Raw genomic sequence first — 17,102 nt, 5'->3', positions numbered from 1 at the left:
TCCCTAATTCCTCTGTGATTCCCACTAGCCTAAACATTAAGCTGGCATTGAAGGGTGTGAATTACCCCGGCCAACCTGCTCTTTTAAATACAGCTTTTAGCAAGTTTTGAAAGGAGGAGAAGAGCAGACCTTGCTATGCCAATAATAACGAGACTTCTGTGGTGAAGTCGTTTTTGCATAGAAAACAAAGCGGTGAGTTGAAGAGGAATTATATTAGTACTTTGTTTAAAACTGTGTGTAAAAAGCTGTCTCCTTATTATTAACAATAAGTTGTAAAACGTGAATGGGGAGTGACAGTCTTCAAGTTTGTGAGAAGATCGCGCCCTGGTGGAATAAAGGCACGAAGAGCTTACAGCACCTAGAATTACCAGGCAGTATTTAGAGTAAAACGGTGTGTAAAAGCTGCCTTTATGAATGAGAGAAAAAAGAAATATATAAAATAGTAAAATGGAAGGGGAGTGATACATTTAAATTAATCGTGAAGTGGAGCGCCCCCTGTATAAAGTAAAAGTGAGAAAAGCTTACAGCACCTGATATTTCCAGGTGGTCTCCCACCCAAGTACTAACCAGACCCTAGCCTGCTTAGCTTCTGAGATCAGACGAGATCGGGCGCGTTCAGGGTGGTATGGCCGTGAGCGAGAAACACTACCAAAAATAGCCCTTTTGCATTACACGCGTCTATACATGCCAGTTAGTCCCATTGGATCCTACTCCTGTTTTTTTTTTTTTTTATCTGACTCACACTGCAGCACCACCATCCAATCGGCAGCACCGGACCCACACCAAACATTCACCAAACTACTCATCCGGCAGCCTACCACAATTATTCCATTCTTTCCGCATCCGCACACTTCCTTCTCTTTAACTCCTTTTCACTACCGCACAGGTTAATCGCCGCACGTCCCCCGCCGGCAAACATTACTCCTTTGCCTACTGCATGCAGGCTTCTCTTAACAACCCTCTGTTATCAACTCCGCTAACAGCCACAAAATCTCTGCCGCACGAAGCCCACTGGTAGCTGTTGAATCACATGCTTCCCCAAAACGTCGCGCTGTCAGAACACTGGGAGCTACACACACCAACAAGTCCATACTGCAGGCTGCAGCCAGAACAATTTTCTACATTCAAACATCGACGGCCTCTTCTCTTTAAAAATTCACCAGACCGCTTCTACCACCTGCAAAGAAGTTTCCATCCCTAATTACTCTGTGATTCCCACTAACCTAAACATTAATCTGGCATTGAAGGGTGTGAATTACCCCGGCCAACCTGCTCTTTTAAATACAGCTTTTAGCAAGTTTTGAAGGGAGGAGAAGAGCAGACCTTGCTTTGCCAATAATATCGAGTCTTCTGTGGCGAAGTGGTTTTTGCATAGAAAACAAAGCGGTGAGTTGAAGAGGAATTATATCAGTACTTTGTTTAAAACTGTGTGTAAAAAGCTGTCTCTTTATCATTAACAATAAGTTGTAAAACGTGAATGGGGAGTGACAGTCTTCAAGTTTGTGAGAAGATCGCGCCCTGGTGGAATAAAGGCACGAACAGCTTACAGCACCTAGAATTACCAGGAAGTATTTAGAGTAAAACGGTGTGTAAAAGCTGCCTTTATGAATGAGAGAAAAATATATATATATATATATAAAATAGTAAAATGGAAGGGGAGTGATAGATTTAAATTAATCGTGAAGTGGAGCGCCCCCTGTATAAAGTAAAAGTGAGAAAAGCTTACAGCACCTGGTATTTCCAGGTGGTCTCCCATCCAAGTACTAACCAGACCCTAGCCTGCTTAGCTTCTGAGATCAGACGAGATCGGGCACGTTCAGGGTGGTAAGGCCGTAAGCAAGAGACACTACCAAAAATAGCCCTTTTGCATTACACGCGTCTATACATGCCAGTTAGTCTCATTGGATCCTACTCCTGTTTTTTTTTTTTTTTTTATCTGACTCACACTGCAGCACCACCATCCAATCGGCAGAACCGGACCCACACCAAACATTCACCAAACTACTCATCCGGCAGCCTACCACAATTATTCCATTCTTTCCGCATCCGCACACTTCCTTCTCTTTAACTCCTTTTCACTACCGCACAGGTTAATCGCCGCACGTCCCCCGCCGGCAAACATTACTCCTTTGCCTACCGCATGCAGGCTTCTCTTAACGACCCTCTGCTATCAACTCAGCTAACAGCCACAAAATCTCCGCCGCACGAAGCCCACTGGTAGCTGCTGAATCACATGCTTCCCCAAAACGTCGCGCTGTCAGAACACTGGGAGCTAGACACACCAACAAGTCCATACTGCAGGCTGCAGCCAGAACAATTTTCTACATTCAAACATTGACGGCCTCTTCTCTCTAAAAATTCACCAGACCGCTTCTACCACCAGCAAAGAAGTTTCCATCCCTAATTCCTCTGTGATTCCCACTAACCTAAACATTAAGCTGGCATTGAAGGGTGTGAATTACCCCGGCCAACCTGCTCTTTTAAATACAGCTTTTAGCAAGTTTTGAAAGGAGGAGAAGAGCAGACCTTGCTATGCCAATAATAACGAGTCTTCTGTGGTGAAGTCGTTTTTGCATAGAAAACAAAGCGGTGAGTTGAAGAGGAATTATATTAGTACTTTGTTTAAAACTGTGTGTAAAAAGCTGTCTCCTTATTATTAACAATAAGTTGTAAAACGTGAATGGGGAGTGACAGTCTTCAAGTTTGTGAGAAGATCGCGCCCTGGTGGAATAAAGGCACGAAGAGCTTACAGCACCTAGAATTACCAGGCAGTATTTAGAGTAAAACGGTGTGTAAAAGCTGCCTTTATGAATGAGAGAAAAAAGAAATATATAAAATAGTAAAATGGAAGGGGAGTGATACATTTAAATTAATCGTGAAGTGGAGCGCCCCCTGTATAAAGTAAAAGTGAGAAAAGCTTACAGCACCTGATATTTCCAGGTGGTCTCCCACCCAAGTACTAACCAGACCCTAGCCTGCTTAGCTTCTGAGATCAGACGAGATCGGGCGCGTTCAGGGTGGTATGGCCGTGAGCGAGAAACACTACCAAAAATAGCCCTTTTGCATTACACGCGTCTATACATGCCAGTTAGTCCCATTGGATCCTACTCCTGTTTTTTTTTTTTTTATCTGACTCACACTGCAGCACCACCATCCAATCGGCAGCACCGGACCCACACCAAACATTCACCAAACTACTCATCCGGCAGCCTACCACAATTATTCCATTCTTTCCGCATCCGCACACTTCCTTCTCTTTAAGTCCTTTTCACTACCGCACAGGTTAATCGCCGCACGTCCCCCGCCGGCAAACATTACTCCTTTGCCTACCTCATGCAGGCTTCTCTTAACGACCCTCTGTTATCAACTCCGCTAACAGCCACAAAATCTCTGCCGCACGAAGCCCACTGGTAGCTGTTGAATCACATGCTTCCCCAAAACGTTACGCTGTCAGAACACTGGGAGCTACACACGCCAACAAGTCCATACTGCAGGCTGCAGCCAGAACAATTTTCTACATTGAAACATCGACGGCCTCTTCTCTCTAAAAATTCACCAGACCGCTTCTACCATCAGCAAAGAAGTTTCCATCCCTAATTCCTCTGTGATTCCCACTAACCTAAACATTAATCTGGCATTGAAGGGTGTGAATTACCCCGGCCAACCTGCTCTTTTAAATACAGCTTTTAGCAAGTTTTGAAAGGAGGAGAAGAGCAGATAATATGCCAATAATATCGAATATTCTGTGGCGAAGTGGTTTTTGCATAGAAAACAAAGCGGTGAGTTGAAGAGGAATTATATCAGTACTTTGTTTAAAACTGTGTGTAAAAAGCTGTCTCTTTATCATTAACAATAAGTTGTAAAACGTGAATGGGGAGTGACAGTCTTCAAGTTTGTGAGAAGATCGTGCCCTGGTGGAATAAAGGCACGAACAGCTTACAGCACCTAGAATTACCAGGCAGTATTTAGAGTAAAACGTGTGTAAAAGCTGCCTTTATGAATGAGAGAAAAAAGAAATATATAAAATAGTAAAATGGAAGGGGAGTGATAGATTTAAATTAATCGTGAGGTGGAGTGCCCCCTGTATAAAGTAAAAGTGAGAAAAGCTTACAGCACGTGGTATTCCCAGGCAGTCTCCCATCCAAGTACTAACCAGACCCTAACCCGCTTAGCTTCCGAGATCATACAAGATCAGGCGTGTTAAGGGTGGTATGTCCATAAGCGAGAACTGCGAACAAAAACAGCCCTTTTGCATTACACGCCTCTATACATGCCAGTTAGTCCCATTGGATCCTACTCCTGGTTTTTTTTTTTTTTTATCTGACTCACACTGCAGCACCACCATCCAATCGGCAGCGCCGGACCCACACCAAACATTCACCAAACTACTCAGCCGGCAGCCTACCACAATTATTCCATTCTTTCCGCATCCGCACACTTCCTTCTTTTTAACTCCTTTTCACTACCGCACAGGTTAATCGCCGCACGTCCCCCGCCGGCAAACATTACTCCTTTGCCTACTGCATGCAGGCTTCTCTTAACGACCCTCTGTTATCAACTCCGCTAACAGCCACAAAATCTCCGCCGCACGAAGCCCACTGGTAGCTGCTGAATCACATGCTTCCCCAAAACGTCGCGCTGTCAGAACACTGGGAGCTACACACACCAACAAGTCCATACTGCAGGCTGCAGCCAGAACAATTTTCTACATTCAAACATCGACGGCCTCTTCTCTCTAAAAATTCACCAGACCGCTTCTACCACCAGCAAAGAAGTTTCCATCCCTAATTCCTCTGTGATTCCCACTAACCTAAACATTAAGCTGGCATTGAAGGGTGTGAATTACCCCGGCCAATCTGTTCTTTTAAATACAGCTTTTAGCAAGTTTTGAAAGGAGAAGAGCAGAACTTGCTATGCCAATAATATCGAGTCTTCTGTGGCGAAGTGGTTTTTGCATAGAAAACAAAGCGGTGAGTTGAAGAGGAATAATATCAGTACTTTGTTTAAAACTGTGTGTAAAAAGCTGTCTCTTTATCATTAACAATAAGTTGTAAAACGTGAATGGGGAGTGACAGTCTTAAAGTTTGTGAGAAGATCGCGCCCTGGTGGAATAAAGGCACGAACAGCTTACAGCACCTAGAATTACCAGGAAGTATTTAGAGTAAAACGGTGTGTAAAAGCTGCCTTTATGAATGAGAGAAAAATATATATATATATTAAATAGTAAAATGGAAGGGGAGTGATAGATTTAAATTAATCGTGAAGTGGAGCGCCCCCTGTATAAAGTAAAAGTGAGAAAAGCTTACAGCACCTAGTATTCCCAGGAGGTCTCCCATCCAAGTACTAACCAGACCCTACCCTGCTTGGCTTCCGAGATCGGATGAGATCGGGCGTGTTCAGGGTGGTATGGCCATAAGCGAGAGACGCGACCAAAAACAGCCCTTTTGCATTACACGCGTCTATACATGCCAGTTAGTCCCATTGGATCCTACTCCTGGTTTTTTTTTTTTTTTTATCTGACTCACACTGCAGCACCACCATCCAATCGGCAGCGCCGGACCCACACCAAACATTCACCAAACTACTCAGCCGGCAGCCTACCACAATTATTCCATTCTTTCCGCATCCGCACACTTCCTTCTTTTTAACTCCTTTTCACTACCGCACAGGTTAATCGCCGCACGTCCCCCGCCGGCAAACATTACTCCTTTGCCTACTGCATGCAGGCTTCTCTTAACGACCCTCTGTTATCAACTCCGCTAACAGCCACAAAATCTCCGCCGCACGAAGCCCACTGGTAGCTGCTGAATCACATGCTTCCCTAAAACGTCGCGCTGTCAGAACACTGGGAGCTACACACACCAACAAGTCCATACTGCTGGCTGCAGCCAGAACAATTTTCTACATTCAAACATCGACGGCCTCTTCTCTCTAAAAATTCACCAGACCGCTTCTACCACCAGCAAAGAAGTTTCCATCCCTAATTCCTCTGTGATTCCCACTAACCTAAACATTAAGCTGGCATTGAAGGGTGTGAATTACCCCGGCCAATCTGTTCTTTTAAATACAGCTTTTAGCAAGTTTTGAAAGGAGGAGAAGAGCAGACCTTGCTATGCCAATAATATCGAGTCTTCTGTGGCGAAGTGGTTTTTGCATAGAAAACAAAGCGGTCAGTTGAAGAGGAATAATATCAGTACTTTGATTAAAACTGTGTGTAAAAAGCTGTCTCTTTATCATTAACAATAAGTTGTAAAACGTGAATGGGGAGTGACAGTCTTCAAGTTTGTGAGAAGATCGCGCCCTGGTGGAATAAAGGCACGAACAGCTTACAGCACCTAGAATTACCAGGAAGTATTTAGAGTAAAACGGTGTGTAAAAGCTGCCTTTATGAATGACAGAAAAATATATATATATATATATAAAATAGTAAAATGGAAGGGGAGTGATAGATTTAAATTAATCGTGAAGTGGAGCGCCCCCTGTATAAAGTAACAGTGAGAAAAGCTTACAGCACCTGGTATTCCCAGGAGGTCTCCCATCCAAGTACTAACCAGACCCTACCCTGCTTGGCTTCCGAGATCGGATGAGATCGGGCGTGTTCAGGGTGGTATGGCCATAAGCGAGAGACGCGACCAAAAACAGCCCTTTTGCATTACACGCGTCTATACATGCCAGTTAGTCCCATTGGATCCTACTCCTGTTTTTTTTTTTTTTTATCTGACTCACACTGCAGCACCACCATCCAATCGGCAGCGCCGCACCCACACCAAACATTCACCAAACTACTCAGCCGGCAGCCTACCACAATTATTCCATTCTTTCCGCATCCGCACACTTCCTTCTCTTTAAGTCCTTTTCACTACCGAACAGGTTAATCGCCGCACGTCCCCCGCCGGCAAACATTACTCATTTGCCTACCGCATGCAGGCTTCTCTTAAAGACCCTCTGTTATCAACTCCGCTAACAGCCACAAAATCTCCGCCGCACGAAGCCCACTGGTTGCTGTTGAATCACATGCTTCCCCAAAATGTCACGCTGTCAGAACACTGGGAGCTACACACGCCAACAAGTCCATACTGCAGGCTGCAGCCAGAACAATTTTCTACATTGAAACATCGACGGCCTCTTCTCTCTAAAAATTCACCAGACCGCTTCTACCACCAGCATAGAAGTTTCCATCTATAATTCCTCTGTGATTCCCACTAACCTAAACATTAAGCTGGCATTGAAGGGTGTGAATTACCCCGGCCAACCTGCTCTTTTAAATACAGCTTTTAGCAAGTTTTGAAAGGAGGAGAAGAGCAGACCTTGCTATGCCAACAATATCAAGTCTTCTGTGGCGAAGTGGTTTTTGCATAGAAAACAAAGCGGTGAGTTGAAGAGGAATTATATCAGTACTTTGTTTAAAACTGTGTGTAAAAAGCTGTCTCTTTATTATTAACAATAAGTTCTAAAACGTGAATGGGGAGTGACAGTCTTCAAGTTTGTGAGAAGATCATGCCCTGGTGGAATAAAGGCACGAACAGCTTACAGCACCTAGAATTACCAGGCAGTATTTAGAGTAAAACGTGTGTAAAAGCTGCCTTCATGAATGAGAGAAAAAATATATATATATAAAATAGTAAAATGGAAGGGGAGTGATAGATTTAAATTAATCGTGAAGTGGAGCGCCCCTTGTATAAAGTAAAAGTGAGAAAAGCTTACAGCACGTGGTATTCCCAGGCAGTCTCCCATCCAAGTACTAACCAGACCCTACCCCACTTAGCTTCCGAGATCAGACGAGATCGGGCATGTTTAGGGTGGTATGGCCATAAGCAAGAGATGCTACCAAAAACAGCCCTTTTGCATTACACACGTCTATACATGCCAGTTAGTCCCATTGGATCCTACTCCTGTTTTTTTTTTTTTTTTTTATCTGACTCACACTGCAGCACCACCATCCAATCGGCAGCGCCGGACCCACACCAAACATTCACCAAACTACTCAGCCGGCAGCCTATCACAATTATTCCATTCTTTCCGCATCCGCACACTTCCTTCTTTTTAACTCCTTTTCACTACCGCACAGGTTAATCGCCGCACGTCCCCCGCCGGCAAACATTACTCCTTTGCCTACTGCATGCAGGCTTCTCTTAACGACCCTCTGTTATCAACTCCGCTAACAGCCACAAAATCTCCGCCGCACGAAGCCCACTGGTAGCTGCTGAATCACATGCTTCCCTAAAACGTCGCGCTGTCAGAACACTGGGAGCTACACACACCAACAAGTCCATACTGCTGGCTGCAGCCAGAACAATTTTCTACATTCAAACATCGACGGCCTCTTCTCTCTAAAAATTCACCAGACCGCTTCTACCACCAGCAAAGAAGTTTCCATCCCTAATTCCTCTGTGATTCCCACTAACCTAAACATTAAGCTGGCATTGAAGGGTGTGAATTACCCCGGCCGATCTGTTCTTTTAAATACAGCTTTTAGCAAGTTTTGAAAGGAGGAGAAGAGCAGACCTTGCTATGCCAATAATATCGAGTCTTCTGTGGCGAAGTGGTTTTTGCATAGAAAACAAAGCGGTCAGTTGAAGAGGAATAATATCAGTACTTTGTTTAAAACTGTGTGTAAAAAGCTGTCTCTTTATCATTAACAATAAGTTGTAAAACGTGAATGGGGAGTGACAGTCTTCAAGTTTGTGAGAAGATCGCGCCCTGGTGGAATAAAGGCACGAACAGCTTACAGCACCTAGAATTACCAGGAAGTATTTAGAGTAAAACGGTGTGTAAAAGCTGCCTTTATGAATGACAGAAAAATATATATATATATATATAAAATAGTAAAATGGAAGGGGAGTGATAGATTTAAATTAATCGTGAAGTGGAGCGCCCCCTGTATAAAGTAACAGTGAGAAAAGCTTACAGCACCTGGTACTCCCAGGAGGTCTCCCATCCAAGTACTAACCAGACCCTACCCTGCTTGGCTTCCGAGATCGGATGAGATCGGGCGTGTTCAGGGTGGTATGGCCATAAGCGAGAGACGCGACCAAAAACAGCCCTTTTGCATTACACGCGTCTATACATGCCAGTTAGTCCCATTGGATCCTACTCCTGTTTTTTTTTTTTTTTATCTGACTCACACTGCAGCACCACCATCCAATCGGCAGCGCCGCACCCACACCAAACATTCACCAAACTACTCAGCCGGCAGCCTACCACAATTATTCCATTCTTTCCGCATCCGCACACTTCCTTCTCTTTAAGTCCTTTTCACTACCGAACAGGTTAATCGCCGCACGTCCCCCGCCGGCAAACATTACTCATTTGCCTACCGCATGCAGGCTTCTCTTAAAGACCCTCTGTTATCAACTCCGCTAACAGCCACAAAATCTCCGCCGCACGAAGCCCACTGGTTGCTGTTGAATCACATGCTTCCCCAAAATGTCACGCTGTCAGAACACTGGGAGCTACACACGCCAACAAGTCCATACTGCAGGCTGCAGCCAGAACAATTTTCTACATTGAAACATCGACGGCCTCTTCTCTCTAAAAATTCACCAGACCGCTTCTACCACCAGCATAGAAGTTTCCATCTATAATTCCTCTGTGATTCCCACTAACCTAAACATTAAGCTGGCATTGAAGGGTGTGAATTACCCCGGCCAACCTGCTCTTTTAAATACAGCTTTTAGCAAGTTTTGAAAGGAGGAGAAGAGCAGACCTTGCTATGCCAACAATATCAAGTCTTCTGTGGCGAAGTGGTTTTTGCATAGAAAACAAAGCGGTGAGTTGAAGAGGAATTATATCAGTACTTTGTTTAAAACTGTGTGTAAAAAGCTGTCTCTTTATTATTAACAATAAGTTCTAAAACGTGAATGGGGAGTGACAGTCTTCAAGTTTGTGAGAAGATCATGCCCTGGTGGAATAAAGGCACGAACAGCTTACAGCACCTAGAATTACCAGGCAGTATTTAGAGTAAAACGTGTGTAAAAGCTGCCTTCATGAATGAGAGAAAAAATATATATATATAAAATAGTAAAATGGAAGGGGAGTGATAGATTTAAATTAATCGTGAAGTGGAGCGCCCCTTGTATAAAGTAAAAGTGAGAAAAGCTTACAGCACGTGGTATTCCCAGGCAGTCTCCCATCCAAGTACTAACCAGACCCTACCCCACTTAGCTTCCGAGATCAGACGAGATCGGGCATGTTTAGGGTGGTATGGCCATAAGCAAGAGATGCTACCAAAAACAGCCCTTTTGCATTACACACGTCTATACATGCCAGTTAGTCCCATTGGATCCTACTCCTGTTTTTTTTTTTTTTTTTTATCTGACTCACACTGCAGCACCACCATCCAATCGGCAGCGCCGGACCCACACCAAACATTCACCAAACTACTCAGCCGGCAGCCTATCACAATTATTCCATTCTTTCCGCATCCGCACACTTCCTTCTTTTTAACTCCTTTTCACTACCGCACAGGTTAATCGCCGCACGTCCCCCGCCGGCAAACATTACTCCTTTGCCTACTGCATGCAGGCTTCTCTTAACGACCCTCTGTTATCAACTCCGCTAACAGCCACAAAATCTCCGCCGCACGAAGCCCACTGGTAGCTGCTGAATCACATGCTTCCCTAAAACGTCGCGCTGTCAGAACACTGGGAGCTACACACACCAACAAGTCCATACTGCTGGCTGCAGCCAGAACAATTTTCTACATTCAAACATCGACGGCCTCTTCTCTCTAAAAATTCACCAGACCGCTTCTACCACCAGCAAAGAAGTTTCCATCCCTAATTCCTCTGTGATTCCCACTAACCTAAACATTAAGCTGGCATTGAAGGGTGTGAATTACCCCGGCCGATCTGTTCTTTTAAATACAGCTTTTAGCAAGTTTTGAAAGGAGGAGAAGAGCAGACCTTGCTATGCCAATAATATCGAGTCTTCTGTGGCGAAGTGGTTTTTGCATAGAAAACAAAGCGGTCAGTTGAAGAGGAATAATATCAGTACTTTGTTTAAAACTGTGTGTAAAAAGCTGTCTCTTTATCATTAACAATAAGTTGTAAAACGTGAATGGGGAGTGACAGTCTTCAAGTTTGTGAGAAGATCGCGCCCTGGTGGAATAAAGGCACGAACAGCTTACAGCACCTAGAATTACCAGGAAGTATTTAGAGTAAAACGGTGTGTAAAAGCTGCCTTTATGAATGACAGAAAAAAATATATATATATATATAAAATAGTAAAATGGAAGGGGAGTGATAGATTTAAATTAATCGTGAAGTGGAGCGCCCCCTGTATAAAGTAACAGTGAGAAAAGCTTACAGCACCTGGTATTCCCAGGAGGTCTCCCATCCAAGTACTAACCAGACCCTACCCTGCTTGGCTTCCGAGATCGGATGAGATCGGGCGTGTTCAGGGTGGTATGGCCATAAGCGAGAGACGCGACCAAAAACAGCCCTTTTGCATTACACGCGTCTATACATGCCAGTTAGTCCCATTGGATCCTACTCCTGTTTTTTTTTTTTTTTATCTGACTCACACTGCAGCACCACCATCCAATCGGCAGCGCCGCACCCACACCAAACATTCACCAAACTACTCAGCCGGCAGCCTACCACAATTATTCCATTCTTTCCGCATCCGCACACTTCCTTCTCTTTAAGTCCTTTTCACTACCGAACAGGTTAATCGCCGCACGTCCCCCGCCGGCAAACATTACTCATTTGCCTACCGCATGCAGGCTTCTCTTAAAGACCCTCTGTTATCAACTCCGCTAACAGCCACAAAATCTCCGCCGCACGAAGCCCACTGGTTGCTGTTGAATCACATGCTTCCCCAAAATGTCACGCTGTCAGAACACTGGGAGCTACACACGCCAACAAGTCCATACTGCAGGCTGCAGCCAGAACAATTTTCTACATTGAAACATCGACGGCCTCTTCTCTCTAAAAATTCACCAGACCGCTTCTACCACCAGCATAGAAGTTTCCATCTATAATTCCTCTGTGATTCCCACTAACCTAAACATTAAGCTGGCATTGAAGGGTGTGAATTACCCCGGCCAACCTGCTCTTTTAAATACAGCTTTTAGCAAGTTTTGAAAGGAGGAGAAGAGCAGACCTTGCTATGCCAATAATATCAAGTCTTCTGTGGCGAAGTGGTTTTTGCATAGAAAACAAAGCGGTGAGTTGAAGAGGAATTATATCAGTACTTTGTTTAAAACTGTGTGTAAAAAGCTGTCTCTTTATTATTAACAATAAGTTCTAAAACGTGAATGGGGAGTGACAGTCTTCAAGTTTGTGAGAAGATCATGCCCTGGTGGAATAAAGGCACGAACAGCTTACAGCACCTAGAATTACCAGGCAGTATTTAGAGTAAAACGTGTGTAAAAGCTGCCTTCATGAATGAGAGAAAAAATATATATATATAAAATAGTAAAATGGAAGGGGAGTGATAGATTTAAATTAATCGTGAAGTGGAGCGCCCCTTGTATAAAGTAAAAGTGAGAAAAGCTTACAGCACGTGGTATTCCCAGGCAGTCTCCCATCCAAGTACTAACCAGACCCTACCCCACTTAGCTTCCGAGATCAGACGAGATCGGGCATGTTTAGGGTGGTATGGCCATAAGCAAGAGATGCTACCAAAAACAGCCCTTTTGCATTACACACGTCTATACATGCCAGTTAGTCCCATTGGATCCTACTCCTGTTTTTTTTTTTTTTTTTATCTGACTCACACTGCAGCACCACCATCCAATCGACAGCGCCGGACCCACACCAAACATTCACCAAACTACTCAGCCGGCAGCCTATCACAATTATTCCATTCTTTCCGCATCCGCACACTTCCTTCTTTTTAACTCCTTTTCACTACCGCACAGGTTAATCGCCGCACGTCCCCCGCCGGCAAACATTACTCCTTTGCCTACTGCATGCAGGCTTCTCTTAACGACCCTCTGTTATCAACTCCGCTAACAGCCACAAAATCTCCGCCGCACGAAGCCCACTGGTAGCTGCTGAATCACATGCTTCCCCAAAACGTCGCGCTGTCAGAACACTGGGAGCTACACACACCAACAAGTCCATACTGCAGGCTGCAGCCAGAACTATTTTCTACATTCAAACATCGACGGCCTCTTCTCTCTAAAAATTCACCAGACCGCTTCTACCACCAGCAAAGAAGTTTCCATCCCTAATTCCTCTGTGATTCCCACTAACCTAAACATTAAGCTGGCATTGAAGGGTGTGAATTACCCCGGCCAATCTGTTCTTTTAAATACAGCTTTTAGCAAGTTTTGAAAGGAGAAGAGCAGAACTTGCTATGCCAATAATATCGAGTCTTCTGTGGCGAAGTGGTTTTTGCATAGAAAACAAAGCGGTCAGTTGAAGAGGAATAATATCAGTACTTTGTTTAAAACTGTGTGTAAAAAGCTGTCTCTTTATCATTAACAATAAGTTGTAAAACGTGAATGGGGAGTGACAGTCTTCAAGTTTGTGAGAAGATCGTGCCCTGGTGGAATAAAGGCATGAACAGCTTACAGCACCTAGAATTACCAGGAAGTATTTAGAGTAAAACGGTGTGTAAAAGCTGCCTTTATGAATGAGAGAAAAATATATATATATATAAAATAGTAAAATGGAAGGGGAGTGATAGATTTAAATTAATCGTGAAGTGGAGCGCCCCCTGTATAAAGTAAAAGTGAGAAAAGCTTACAGCACCTGGTATTCCCAGGAGGTCTCCCATCCAAGTACTAACCAGACCCTACCCTGCTTGGCTTCCGAGATCGGATGAGATCGGGCGTGTTCAGGGTGGTATGGCCATAAGCGAGAGACGCGACCAAAAACAGCCCTTTTGCATTACACGCGTCTATACATGCCAGTTAGTCCCATTGGATCCTACTCCTGGTTTTTTTTTTTTTTTTATCTGACTCACACTGCAGCACCACCATCCAATCGGCAGCGCCGGACCCACACCAAACATTCACCAAACTACTCAGCCGGCAGCCTACCACAATTATTCCATTCTTTCCGCATCCGCACACTTCCTTCTTTTTAACTCCTTTTCACTACCGCACAGGTTAATCGCCGCACGTCCCCCGCCGGCAAACATTACTCCTTTGCCTACTGCATGCAGGCTTCTCTTAACGACCCTCTGTTATCAACTCCGCTAACAGCCACAAAATCTCCGCCGCACGAAGCCCACTGGTAGCTGCTGAATCACATGCTTCCCTAAAACGTCGCGCTGTCAGAACACTGGGAGCTACACACACCAACAAGTCCATACTGCTGGCTGCAGCCAGAACAATTTTCTACATTCAAACATCGACGGCCTCTTCTCTCTAAAAATTCACCAGACCGCTTCTACCACCAGCAAAGAAGTTTCCATCCCTAATTCCTCTGTGATTCCCACTAACCTAAACATTAAGCTGGCATTGAAGGGTGTGAATTACCCCGGCCAATCTGTTCTTTTAAATACAGCTTTTAGCAAGTTTTGAAAGGAGAAGAGCAGAACTTGCTATGCCAATAATATCGAGTCTTCTGTGGCGAAGTGGTTTTTGCATAGAAAACAAAGCGGTCAGTTGAAGAGGAATAATATCAGTACTTTGTTTAAAACTGTGTGTAAAAAGCTGTCTCTTTATCATTAACAATAAGTTGTAAAACGTGAATGGGGAGTGACAGTCTTCAAGTTTGTGAGAAGATCGCGCCCTGGTGGAATAAAGGCACGAACAGCTTACAGCACCTAGAATTACCAGGAAGTATTTAGAGTAAAACCCCTGTATGACCGGTGCCAGAGTTTGGTCCGCATGGGCGGCAATAAGTCGGACTCGTTTCCGGTGAGGGTTGGACTCCGTCAGGGCTGCCCTTTGTCACCGATTCTGTTCATAGTTTTTATGGACAGAATTTCTAGGCGCAGCCAGGGCGTTGAGGGCGTCCGGTTCGGTGACCTCAGGATTAGGTCTCTGCTTTTTGCGGATGATGTGGTTCTGTTGGCCTCATCGAGCCGTGACCTTCAGCTCTCGCTGGAGCAGTTCGCAGCCGAGTGCAAAGCGGCTGGGATGAGAATCAGCACCTCCAAATCCGAGACCATGGTTCTCAGCCGGAAAAGGGTAGAGTGCTCTCTCCGGGTTGGGGATGGGGTCCTCCCCCAAGTGGAGGAGTTTAAGTATCTCGGGATCTTGTTCACGAGTGGGGGAACGATGGAGCGGGAGATCGACAGGCGGATCGGTGCGGCGTCGGCAGTCATGCGGGCGCTGCATCGGTCTGTCATGGTGAAGAGAGAGCTGAGCCAAAAGGCGAAGCTCTCGATTTACCAGTCGATCTACGTTCCTACCCTCACCTATGGTCATGAGCTTTGGGTAGTGACCGAAAGAACGAGATCGCGGGTACAAGCAGCCGAAATGAGTTTCCTCCGCAGGGTGGCTGGGCTCTCCCTTAGAGATAGGGTGAGGAGCTCAGTCATTCGGGAGGGACTCAGAGTAGAGCCGCTGCTCCTCCGCATCGAGAGGAGCCAGATGAGGTGGCTCGGGCATCTGATCAGGATGCCTCCGGGACGCCTCCCTGGGGAGGTATTCCGGGCATGTCCCACTGGGAGGAGGCCCCGGGGAAGACCCAGGACACGCTGGAGAGACTATGTCTCTCGGCTGGCCTGGGAACGCCTCGGGGTCCCCCCAGAGGAGCTAGATGAAGTGGCCGGGGAGAGGGAAGTCTGGGTTTCCCTGCTGAGGCTGCTGCCCCCGCGACCCGACCCCGGATTAAGCGGGAGATGATGGATGGATGGATGGATATTTAGAGTAAAACGGTTTCTAAAAGCTGCCTTTATGAATGAGAGAAAAAAAAAAAAAAAAAAATATATATATATATATATATATATATATATATATATGTATATAAAATAGTAAAATGGAAGGGGAGTGATAGATTTAAATTAATCGTGAAGTGGAGCGCCCCCTGTATAAAGTAAAAGTGAGAATAGCTTACAGCACCTGGTATTCCCAGGTGGTCTCCCATCCAAGTACTAACCAGACACTACCCTGCTTAGCTTCCGAGATCAGACGAGATCGGGCGTGTTCAGGGTGGTATGGCCGTAAGCGAGAGACACTACCAAAAACAGCCCTTTTGCATTACACGCGTCTATACATGCCAATTAGTCCCATTGGATCCTACTCCTGGTTTTTTTTTTTTTTATCTGACTCACACTGCAGCACCACCATCCAATCGGCAGCGCCGGACCCACACCAAACATTCACCAAACTACTCAGCCGGTAGCCTACCACAATTATTCCATTCTTTCCGCATCCGCACACTTCCTTCTCTTTAAGTCCTTTTCACTACCTCACAGGTTAATCGCCGCACGTCCCCCGCCGGCAAACATTACTCCTTTGCCTACCGCATGCAGGCTTCTCTTAACGACCCTCTGTTATCAACTCCGCTAACAGCCACAAAATCTCCGCCGCACGAAGCCCACTGGTAGCTGCTGAATCACATGCTTCCCCAAAACGTCGCGCTGTCAGAACACTGGGAGCTACACACACCAACAAGTCCATACTGCAGGCTGCAGCCAGAACAATTTTCTACATTCAAACATCGACGGCCTCTTCTCTCTAAAAATTCACCAGACCGCTTCTACCACCAGCAAAGAAGTTTCCATCCCTAATTCCTCTGTGATTCCCACTAACCTAAACATTAAGTTGGCATTGAAGGGTGTGAATTACCCCGGCCAACCTGCTCTTTTAAATACAGCTTTTAGCGAGTTTTGAAAGGAGGAGAAGAGCAGACCTTGCTATGCCAATAATATCGAGTCTTCTGTGGTGAAGTGGTTTTTGCATAGAAAACAAAGTGGTGAGTTGAAGAGGAATTATATCAGTACTTTGTTTAAAACTGTGTGTAAAAAGCTGTCTCTTTATTATTAACAATAAGTTGTAAAACGTGAATGGGGAGTGACAGTCTTCAAGTTTGTGAGAAGATCGCGCCCTGGTGGAATAAAGGCACGAACAGCTTACAGCACCTAGAATTACCAGGCAGTATTTAGAGTAAAACGGTTTCTAAAAACTGCCTTTATGAAAGAGAGAATATATATATATATATATATATATATAAAATAGTAAAATGGAAGGGGAG

At 45.0% G+C, this 17,102-nt stretch overlaps 10 non-coding genes and 3 pseudogenes across 10 annotated transcripts; all 13 read right to left on the bottom strand.

Moving 5' to 3' along the window:
* Positions 1-518: 518 nt before the first annotated feature.
* On the bottom strand, positions 519-637 carry LOC125731424 (5S ribosomal RNA; annotated as a pseudogene).
* Positions 638-1,719: 1,082 nt separating this feature from the next.
* On the bottom strand, positions 1,720-1,838 carry LOC125731305 (5S ribosomal RNA). The gene has a single exon (XR_007391591.1). It is a non-coding gene; the product is annotated as a 5S ribosomal RNA (ribosomal RNA).
* Positions 1,839-2,915: 1,077 nt separating this feature from the next.
* LOC125731423 (5S ribosomal RNA) lies at positions 2,916-3,034 on the bottom strand (annotated as a pseudogene).
* A 1,070-nt stretch (positions 3,035-4,104) lies between these two features.
* Positions 4,105-4,223, bottom strand: LOC125732119 (5S ribosomal RNA; annotated as a pseudogene).
* Positions 4,224-5,299: 1,076 nt separating this feature from the next.
* Positions 5,300-5,418, bottom strand: LOC125733940 (5S ribosomal RNA). Its single transcript, XR_007393272.1, has one exon. It is a non-coding gene; the product is annotated as a 5S ribosomal RNA (ribosomal RNA).
* A 1,084-nt stretch (positions 5,419-6,502) lies between these two features.
* Positions 6,503-6,621, bottom strand: LOC125732561 (5S ribosomal RNA). Its single transcript, XR_007391937.1, has one exon. It is a non-coding gene; the product is annotated as a 5S ribosomal RNA (ribosomal RNA).
* A 1,076-nt stretch (positions 6,622-7,697) lies between these two features.
* On the bottom strand, positions 7,698-7,816 carry LOC125731016 (5S ribosomal RNA). The gene has a single exon (XR_007391306.1). It is a non-coding gene; the product is annotated as a 5S ribosomal RNA (ribosomal RNA).
* Positions 7,817-8,901: 1,085 nt separating this feature from the next.
* LOC125733433 (5S ribosomal RNA) lies at positions 8,902-9,020 on the bottom strand. Its single transcript, XR_007392779.1, has one exon. It is a non-coding gene; the product is annotated as a 5S ribosomal RNA (ribosomal RNA).
* A 1,076-nt stretch (positions 9,021-10,096) lies between these two features.
* On the bottom strand, positions 10,097-10,215 carry LOC125731014 (5S ribosomal RNA). Its single transcript, XR_007391304.1, has one exon. It is a non-coding gene; the product is annotated as a 5S ribosomal RNA (ribosomal RNA).
* Positions 10,216-11,300: 1,085 nt separating this feature from the next.
* Positions 11,301-11,419, bottom strand: LOC125732560 (5S ribosomal RNA). The gene has a single exon (XR_007391936.1). It is a non-coding gene; the product is annotated as a 5S ribosomal RNA (ribosomal RNA).
* Positions 11,420-12,495: 1,076 nt separating this feature from the next.
* LOC125731013 (5S ribosomal RNA) lies at positions 12,496-12,614 on the bottom strand. The gene has a single exon (XR_007391303.1). It is a non-coding gene; the product is annotated as a 5S ribosomal RNA (ribosomal RNA).
* A 1,077-nt stretch (positions 12,615-13,691) lies between these two features.
* LOC125732559 (5S ribosomal RNA) lies at positions 13,692-13,810 on the bottom strand. Its single transcript, XR_007391935.1, has one exon. It is a non-coding gene; the product is annotated as a 5S ribosomal RNA (ribosomal RNA).
* A 2,145-nt stretch (positions 13,811-15,955) lies between these two features.
* LOC125734355 (5S ribosomal RNA) lies at positions 15,956-16,074 on the bottom strand. Its single transcript, XR_007393671.1, has one exon. It is a non-coding gene; the product is annotated as a 5S ribosomal RNA (ribosomal RNA).
* Between the last annotated feature and the right edge of the window lie 1,028 nt (positions 16,075-17,102).

This window comes from Brienomyrus brachyistius, chromosome 2 (genome assembly GCF_023856365.1).
Source record: "Brienomyrus brachyistius isolate T26 chromosome 2, BBRACH_0.4, whole genome shotgun sequence".
Taxonomy (NCBI): domain Eukaryota; kingdom Metazoa; phylum Chordata; class Actinopteri; order Osteoglossiformes; family Mormyridae; genus Brienomyrus; species Brienomyrus brachyistius.
Note: the sequence above shows the minus strand (reverse complement) of the source record. Positions and strands in the feature narration are given on the sequence as shown.